We start from the raw sequence: 8,909 nt of genomic DNA, 5'->3' as shown, positions 1-8,909 counted from the left end.
GTATCTCTTTTGCCTAGAACATAGGAGGTGTTCAACAAATGCTGGTTGTCTTTAGTAATGAGGTTTGCAGATGAATTTGGAATATCAGTCAACACTGTATCTTAAACACAGAATGCCATCTTGTCCACGGTAACAGAAGTGGAGCAAACAAAGCACGAGAAGAACTTAATGTCGCTGCACTCTATCCCAGTTAGCTGTTGAAACTAGTCCCACAACCAGTTCTAAAAACCACATAACAACAGGGACCAGAGGAAGCAATGTGCATGGTGAGAGGTCTAGGAATAGTTCCATGGTGACATCTCACTCAAATATTTTCTAGGAGAATATGGCACCATCTTCACTTACTTGCTAGTCTGCCTGTTAATTCAAAATTGCAGAATTTGGATAATAGGCAAATGTGAAGAGTCCACTGAGGCTGGACATAGGGTTAACATTGCTTACAACTGAGACCACCACAACAAAGAAAGAGGCTGCCTCACAGCTGAGAGTGTACAATCCCTAGACTTGGTTCCAGCAGGGCCTCCCTGTCAACCTGAGAAATGTGCTGCAGAGGGGATGCCTACACCCTGAGGAGTGGTGGCCTGGGTAGCCCATGCACTCCCTTGAAATTCCAAAAGGCAGTGATTTGTCACATCACGACTCTAAACCTGGGGAGACGTAACTACACCCAGTTTGACTTAGAACAAGTGTCCTCAGTCATTCCAGCAAGATGGTAAATTTGTCTTTAGTAACATCTGGGTTATGTCTATCTACAAACTTCATTTGACAATATGCACATCAAGGGTCCTTGTCACATTAAGATGAATGTATGGAAACAAAACATCTCCAAGATCACATCCCCAGAGGATTCTCACAGCAAATCAGAGGTCTGTACCATTGGCCTAAGTCTCTGGAAGTTTAAAGTCAGATGAGGATGAAAATCGTAGGGCCTAAATCCTGGTTACTGTCTCCAAAAATAGGCCCTGGGATGAAAGTTCCCAAGAAGAGGGGCTCCTACAATGCCCTTCACAGTGCTGACACTAAGGCAAGGACTTTCTTAAAATTTCCTGACTTCTACCAGCAGACTGTCTAGATCAGTGCTCCTCGAATATTAATGGGCATGTGAATCATCCAGGGGTCCTGTGAAAATATAGATTCTGATGCAGCAGTTCTGGGGTGGGGCCTGAGATTCTGCATTTTGTATCAGCGGAGATGCCAAAGCTGTGCCAAGACCTCTCTTGGGGGACCTGGAGACCACAGGCATGTTTGTGGGGAATGTCATGCCTGTGTGATGCTGTGTGATGGGGTGATGACTATGGAGGCCCGAGACCATCAATGCCTTCCCAGTCAGACCAGAGATCTCACTGCTAAGACAACGCAATGAAAAAAAGTCAATAGATGGCTGCAGACTGTTGGTTATGTTTAATTTTTTAAGGGAATGTGCAGAAATGAGAGAGTAGCAGCAGGAAGGAGTCTCTCAGGAGGAACATCTGAGTGGATTTGTGTGCTGATTATTTTAGGAGAAGCTGAAAGAAACTGTTTGCATATCAGAAGGAGATAATTGCTTCCCATTTAGTTCTCCAGTTTCTCACAAAGTTTGCAAGGAGAAGAAGTAATTGGTCCCTTGAGAGGTGGAGGAGGAAAAGTCCTCAGGATGAAAAACTGTTTTTCTTTTGGAACACTGAAAAAAAAAAAATTAAATTAAATTTTAAAAAAAAGAAAAGAAAAAAGAAAAAATGTTTTCCCTGCTAACCTTATGGCAGAATCAAAAGTATCTGCCGCCTTTGGAGAGTCCTACAAATGAGAATGTGTCCGATGGTAGTTACAAAAACAAAAACAAAAAAACCTTAATTGGAGGTCAAACTCCCTGATCATAACCAGAGATGCATGCCTCTGGGCAGCACACCCCGAATGTTTCCCCCACACACACCCCTTTCTTCACAACTATGGCTCTAGGGGGTGGCCTCACATTAGCCTATTCACACTGCAGATAAGGACCAGGACCTCTGCTCTAGATATCCTGTGGGCTGAGCTAGCTTCAGAAGTAGGAAGAGCAATTCTCTGCGTCTTTTATGCTCAATATCATCTTCCTTGCAGTCTCTGTAACATTTTAGGTTACAAATAACCCATTTTTGAAATTGTTTCTACCCTCGACTACCAGAACCTCCAAAGTACTCCAACAGTTCTGACTTTTCCTTGTCTGGCTCCTGGTCTTTCTAAATATGGATGCCATCACATTTCTCTTCTTGTTCTTCTTTTATCTCTTCTCTCCTTCAGAAATCACATTCTTCCCTAACTAGAGAGATCTTGAAAATGTAAATGAATCTCAAATCTGCATCCTTGTTCTCAATCCATGACTCTGATTGTCTACTGACCACAACATACTCACCATGTGTAAAAATAATACACATAATTTTCCCCTTCCTCAAAGCCAACACCATGTTCATGGTTCCCCAATTCCCCAGTCACCTAGGCTTGTCACCTGGAAAGAATCAATACTTTTTCGGTTTTTCCCTTCTTTCTTCTAAAACACTTGAACCACTATCCTTAGAAATATTTTTTAAACCACACACCTTTATTTTTTCCATAGACCCCAAGCTCAAGAATTTGTCTTCTCTTAATCGTTGCAACAACATTCTTTTCTTTGGTGGGGAGGGACAGAGAGAGACCATATTAAACAAGCTCCATGCCCAACGCAGAACCCAATACAGAGCTCAATATCACAACCTTGAGATCATGGCCTGAGCTAAAATCAAGAGTTGGACCAACTGAACCAACCAGGCACCCCTGCAACAGAATTCTCAATGGCTTTCATGTTTGTAGCTTTCTCTATATCCAACTTATGCATTCACAACTGTTATATTTATGTTTCTAAGGTGTTATATCCATAAGCTGTTTTTTTAATAATCTGAGGCAATGTGATTTCATTTATATACTACTCTCAAAATCAATTAATCAAACTAGCTAGCCATCTAACTCCATACAGAAAAAGGCTACCAGGATGTATTTTAAATTAATAACAGTGGCTATCTTGAATGTGGATTATAGGCAGTTCAATGTATATCTATATTTATATCAAACTTTATCTTATTTGTTTTCCAAATTCTTTTCCTTTAAGTGTATATTTCTTCAATGGCTGGGGGGGGGGGGCGGCAAAAAAACCTTTTTCAAACACAAGCAACATCTAATTCCTTCTCTTGTCTGCTAAGTCAAGAACATACTCCCCCTGGCAATCCCAGCCTTGCACAGCTTTAACTACCTACCCCTCCAACCTTACCCTCACCTCTTTCTTGTCATATACTTCATGCTATCACCAGCCTGGACCAATTGCTAGTCTCCAAATGTTAATTTCACCTTGCTTTGACAAAATTTTCCTTATTGTTCTCTATGCTTGGAATACTCTGTCCTGCCTTCTTTGCCTGACAAATTCTTGCGTACCCCCCTCAGGAATGGTCGGTCTCAAATGTCTCTCCTTTATGAAGCTTCATCTCCCATTCAGATGTGAACTCATTCTTCCTGGAAGTCCCAACTGGGGAAGTTAGCATGTCTGCCTTGCATTTTAGTTAGTATTGTGCCATCCTTATTCCAAACACTTTTTTCTTGGTGCCAGGGTTTTCTTTTCATCTTTACAGCCCTCACAATACCTAAAAACAGCTTACATAATGTGAGTACTTAGTAAATTTTAGTTAAACAAATGAATGAGCAAATCTATTATGTTTCATTCCTAGTCCTGGGAAGAAAAGTTTGCCCAATGGAAACACATTGTCTTTAAATGCTTATTTGTCTGTGTGCATTGTTGGCTTTAATAAGGTAATGAGGCAATCATAACCTGACAATTTCTTTTCAGAAAAGTAAGATGAAACCAGGTGTGTTTCAAAATCCAATCCCAGAGGGTCCGGACAGCACCCTGTAATCAAATACAGTACTGTTTCTGTAGCAAAATATGTGAATATTCACACCTAATGGAACAGACTGAGGCTATAAGTAGCCCTACATTGGTAAGTTCAGATCAGATTTAGCTGCCTAGTTAGTTCAACACAAAATTAGAAAAGAACTCTCAGTTGTCAAAGCATTTTTGATACAGCCTTATGGATATGGAGTGGTGAAGCATTTTTGATCCAGCCTTGTGGATATGGAGTGGTGAGTGGGGAGACCTCACTCACTGTGTGTTACCATGCATTGGTTTCTGAGCTGTGACAAGGCTGTGAGATGGTAATGATCTCCCCATCATGGGTGGTTAAAAACGGAGGCTCGGGATATTTTAAGATCTCAATCCCAAGTCACACAGTTCCTAAATGTACATCTGGTATTGGAACCCAGGGTTTTCTAATTCTAATACCCATTTGTAGAGTAACTACAATACCAAATATACGGAATCTTCAAAATTCTCAAACACAGTGCCATACCAGTTTCTGGACACAGGATCCAAAATGTATTGCTTGGGTCTGCAAATAGAGAAGACATTTAATAAATGGTAAATTAAGAAATCTATTAAAGAGTAAATTTCTATGATCAGCTATAGATTACCAGAAATGAGTTAAATGCAGGGAGGGTGTCCCTTTCCTTACAGAATGGATCTAACCTGGGTCTCTAATGTTGCAGGACCAGTTAGAGGTTCAGCCCTCAGTCCTCCATGTCTTCTGAGGATGGGGAGTAAGAGGGAAGAGCAGGCCCTCAGGAGGCTGCTACTCCTCCACTACCACTTCCCTGAATGTGATCTCTTCCTATGTGGCCCCATATTGATGTGTATCAGATTCTGTGCATGTCATAAATGCCTGAGCAAGAATGAGAAATTCAATCCATGGGCCTATTCTGGTTTATTCACCATCATAGCCACCTGAAAAGCAGCATATTTCTTACCTGACAGACCTCTGTGACATAGCATCCAGAAGTTCCAGTCTAAAACACTCAAAGTCCTGGAATCAGAGGTGAAAGAGTTGATTTAGGGTGACTCCGGAGTCAGGAGCAGCAGTCTCTGCTCTACGGCTCACCAGCTGACGTCCTTTGCAAATGGGCTTCCATCAAGCCCCCATTATTACACGCTCCCCCAACCCATTTTGCCTTCCTCCCCCCAACCTCTCTCTAACCTACTAGACATTTCCCTTTAGACTTCTCTCTCCTTATTCAAGATCTTGCCTCCCTCTTCCCTCAGCTCGGATGACTGGTGCCCTCCTATTTGTCCATCATGCACTCTATCTTTTCATGTTGCTTCCAGACTCTGGGACACCACTCCTCCATCCCCAACTCAGCCATCTCACCCACAGCCCAGGACAGACCCCCTAGAGTATGTGTTTGTACTGATGTACTTATTGAATAATTTTACATCCCCAGTTTTTATTTGTCAAAACTCATTGTTTAATATAAGCAAAAATTAACACAGGTAAAGTTCAACACAAATGTGCAACTAGCTTTCCTCTGATCTTCTGCAGAGCAGATTTTGCTCAGTGCAGCCTCTGCAGTACCCTTTGGAGCATCCTGCTTCCTCCCTCACTACAGAACACATCCTCTCTCAGGCTCAGGGGTCTTGCATCTCCTTGGGGTAGGAAAACTCAGTTTCTCTAATTAGGAGACAGTGCGGTGCCCCATCAAAACAGGCCAAGGGCAGCCTTAGCTATTACAATGTAGACTGGCCAACATTTTGGTTGGACATTCAGCACATGCTTTGGACTGGGCTACACATGATCTGTACTTGATAGTTTGGACTTCCCGGTGTGTTCTCAATTTCCCTCACACATTCCTGGTAAAGACCCTCTATGGTAAGAGATCTTGTTCATCTCTATCCAAATCCTTCATGCTGTAGGTTCTGTTGTTCAGATCTCTGTTACATGTCAACTAGAAGAGAGCTCACCTGTCTCCATATAACAGCTCTCTAGAGACTTGGAACCCTTTCGAAAGCCCTCCTTGTTATGCATCTTACTGTCTCAACACATCAACCCTCTCAATTCCTCTGACTAAATTATCCCTATGCTTTTTGACTTCTGAAACAACTTTCCCACCCTGGAAATAACTCTTTTTTTAATAGTCAGGAGTGCAGAGGGGTTAGCAAAACATCACCATGATAATTTGTAGGAGTGTTTGTTCACCAGTGTCCTGGGACATGCTGACCTTCTCAAGTGAATGAAAGAGCAGGGGCCAGGGATGGGACAGAGCAATGAGCAGGGAAAGTAACTGAGTATCCCCTTATGGTCCATAGGCCACCTGCAAGGGCAGGTAACAGAGGGAGGACCCAGAGTAAATAGCACACTAGGGAAAGAACACCAGTGGGCAGGAAGAATTTAGGCTCAAAAAGAAGACAGAGATGCACCAAGAAGGAACGTAAAGAGAGCTTCTCTCGAACCTGGGTCTCTTAGGGAGGGGCAGAAGGAGTTGAGTGGGACAGAAGACCCCTACATCTTTCCCAAGAGGGAAAACGTAATGGGACCAATGCAGGGAAAGAAGTCCTGTCAAGAAATTTATTGCTGCACCTATACAGAATATAGCACAATATATACTGTGCTATATTCCAATAGCACAGTAAACAAGAGAACACAGGTAGCTCAAATCATTCATCCATTCACTCATTCATTTTCCATTCATTCAGGAAAATACGATTAACAGTGCCAGATATCATTGGTGTTTAAGGGATACAGTGGTCAACAAAATAGTTCCATATGTTACAGCCAAGTTGGAAAAAGTAAGTAAGTATAAAATGACAAACCATGACAAATGCTGTGAAGGCAATAGAAGGGCTATGAAAGAAACTGAGGGGAAAGTAGGGAACTTACTAGTGATAGGTCCCATCCTGCCACCCAGGTGCTGCACTCAGTAGGAGTGAGTGGCACCCAGTGGACAAAAAGGCAAGTATAATGTATTAAATGGAGCAAAGAGGTCCCTCCCAAACTCCCTGAAGGCACAGTCTCCAAACCTGGGACCTCTGGGGAGTCCACAGTAAACAAAGATAACACAACACCAGGATGGAGATACTCCACCCTCCTGGGCCCCTCTCTGTATCCCCTTCCTCCTGCTCTTTAGGTACTGCCAAAAGCCTCCAGCTATGCTCAGTACTGATGGTGTGCTGCAGCAGGGTTGAATAGGAGCATGGCAGTGGTTCCCAAGGACCAGCTGTCTCCACTGAGGACTTTGGGCACATCCCAGCACCATACTCAAGGTTGAGAAATGTGAGCTCCAGATTGAGGCAGGCAACTGTGAGTTCACAGGGGCCTCCTGGGGACCCTGGCTGCTTTCTTTCACTCTCTCCTATCTCCTGTCAGCACAGAGCTCAGTGAGCCCCATCAGCCCTGGGACCTGGCCTCTGGGGTGAGGAGAAAAGAGAGTGAGGGCAAGGATCTGGGCACCAGTTGCTTTAGATACAGACAGTGCAGGAGGAAAACAGTGAGCTAAGGGCTCTCCTTAACTCTGGTCACCCCAGAGGAAAAAACAGGGTCCAAAACAGAGGGAAGCTGACATAGTGAAAACATTTAGAAAATACGAATCACCAGAGCCTGATCATCAATATATGGGGTGGGATTCACTTTCCGGCCTAAGAATGATCTCAGAGCATCTCCTCTCAGGGCCTCCGTCTGCCCATGCATAGCAGGGGACTTGAAATCTAAATGTTCACTCCTGAGTTGGTTATGGGAGGAGAGGAACCCATTGAAGAAGGAATCATGGCCATGGTTAACAGAGAAAGATATTAACTGAAACCAAAATGAAAAATTGAGGACAAATTTGCAATTATGAAATGATAATTATATATATATATATATATATATATATATATATATATATGCTCATGCACACGCTATTTGTAATTTTGTATATTATGTAGAATTATGAAGAAATGAAAAAATGGCAATGAAACACTTAATAGAGTTATGATTCCTTTGTTGTGAATACCAAAGCTAAAGGGATTGAGTATCTCTTTATCAGCAAGATCAGCTTCCCTGACTTCTCCACCAACCCAAAAATATGCATCAACTTCAGGTCCTTAAGGACTCAGGAAATTACACAGTCCTTTTCTCTTGACCCTTGCTCTCTCTCATAGCAATAACATCTTTATCACACTCTTCCTACAGGCATTATATAGTTTGATTTTTGTCATCAGCTCTGTGAGTAGCTGTTATTGGAATCTTCATTTCCCTGCTGATGGTACAGAGGAAGCCTTTACTCTAGGACATATACCTAAAATTAGTGGTGACTGGGTTTGAACCCCAAATTGCAGAGAATGGGTGATCTTTGATTTGTGTACTTTGGACTTTTATAACACATGACCTTGTGCATATTCTATGCTGACATACCTAATTCACCTTTCACATTGCCAAATTCATATATCTGCTCATCTATGATATTTTAAGTATCCTATAGAGCATCCCATGCCACCTAACAATTCAGTTTTATCTGTGCTAATATTAAGGTTTTAATGAAAAATAATAAAAAGTGAAAAAGGAAAACTGAAAAGTAGTGATGCCTGTGTTTTTAAAACTTGTGTCTCATAAATGTAATAAAACAAAACAAAATTGGTTATCATTAGGCATAGTAAGAATAGGGCATCTTGGGGTGCCTAGGTGGCTCAGTGGGTTAAGCCTCTGTCTTAGGCTCAGATCATGATCTCCTGGGATCAAGCCCCACATCAGGCTCTCTGCTCAGCAGGGAGCCTGCTTCCCCCCTCTCTCTCTTCCTGCTGCTCGGCCTACTTGTGATCTTTCTCTTTCTGTGTCAAATAAATAAATAAAATCTTAAAAAAAAAAAAAAAGAATGCAGCATCTTTTACCCCATCCATAGATCACTGATCATGAGCTGGCTGATCGTATGTTCAAATATAAGAGAAAATAACAAAGTTAAATTAATATTTTTGAAATCCTGAGGTGCATTATCTAAACTAGAATAGATCAGCTAGAAATAGTTTGAGAGCAGAGAGTATCTTTTTTAGGTGAATTTATCAATAGAAGTAG

General features: G+C 42.1%; 1 long non-coding RNA gene across 1 annotated transcript; it reads right to left on the bottom strand.

Moving 5' to 3' along the window:
• Nucleotides 1-1,389: 1,389 nt before the first annotated feature.
• LOC309844605 lies at nucleotides 1,390-4,896 on the bottom strand. Its single transcript, XR_014300787.1, has 3 exons — nucleotides 4,840-4,896; nucleotides 4,386-4,424; nucleotides 1,390-1,660 (listed from the first exon to the last, which is right to left on the bottom strand). It is a non-coding gene; the product is annotated as an uncharacterized lncRNA (long non-coding RNA).
• Between the last annotated feature and the right edge of the window lie 4,013 nt (nucleotides 4,897-8,909).

Source organism: Mustela nivalis (genome assembly GCF_964662115.1).
Source record: "Mustela nivalis genome assembly, chromosome: 12".
In the NCBI taxonomy this organism is placed as follows: domain Eukaryota; kingdom Metazoa; phylum Chordata; class Mammalia; order Carnivora; family Mustelidae; genus Mustela; species Mustela nivalis.
Note: the sequence above shows the minus strand (reverse complement) of the source record. Positions and strands in the feature narration are given on the sequence as shown.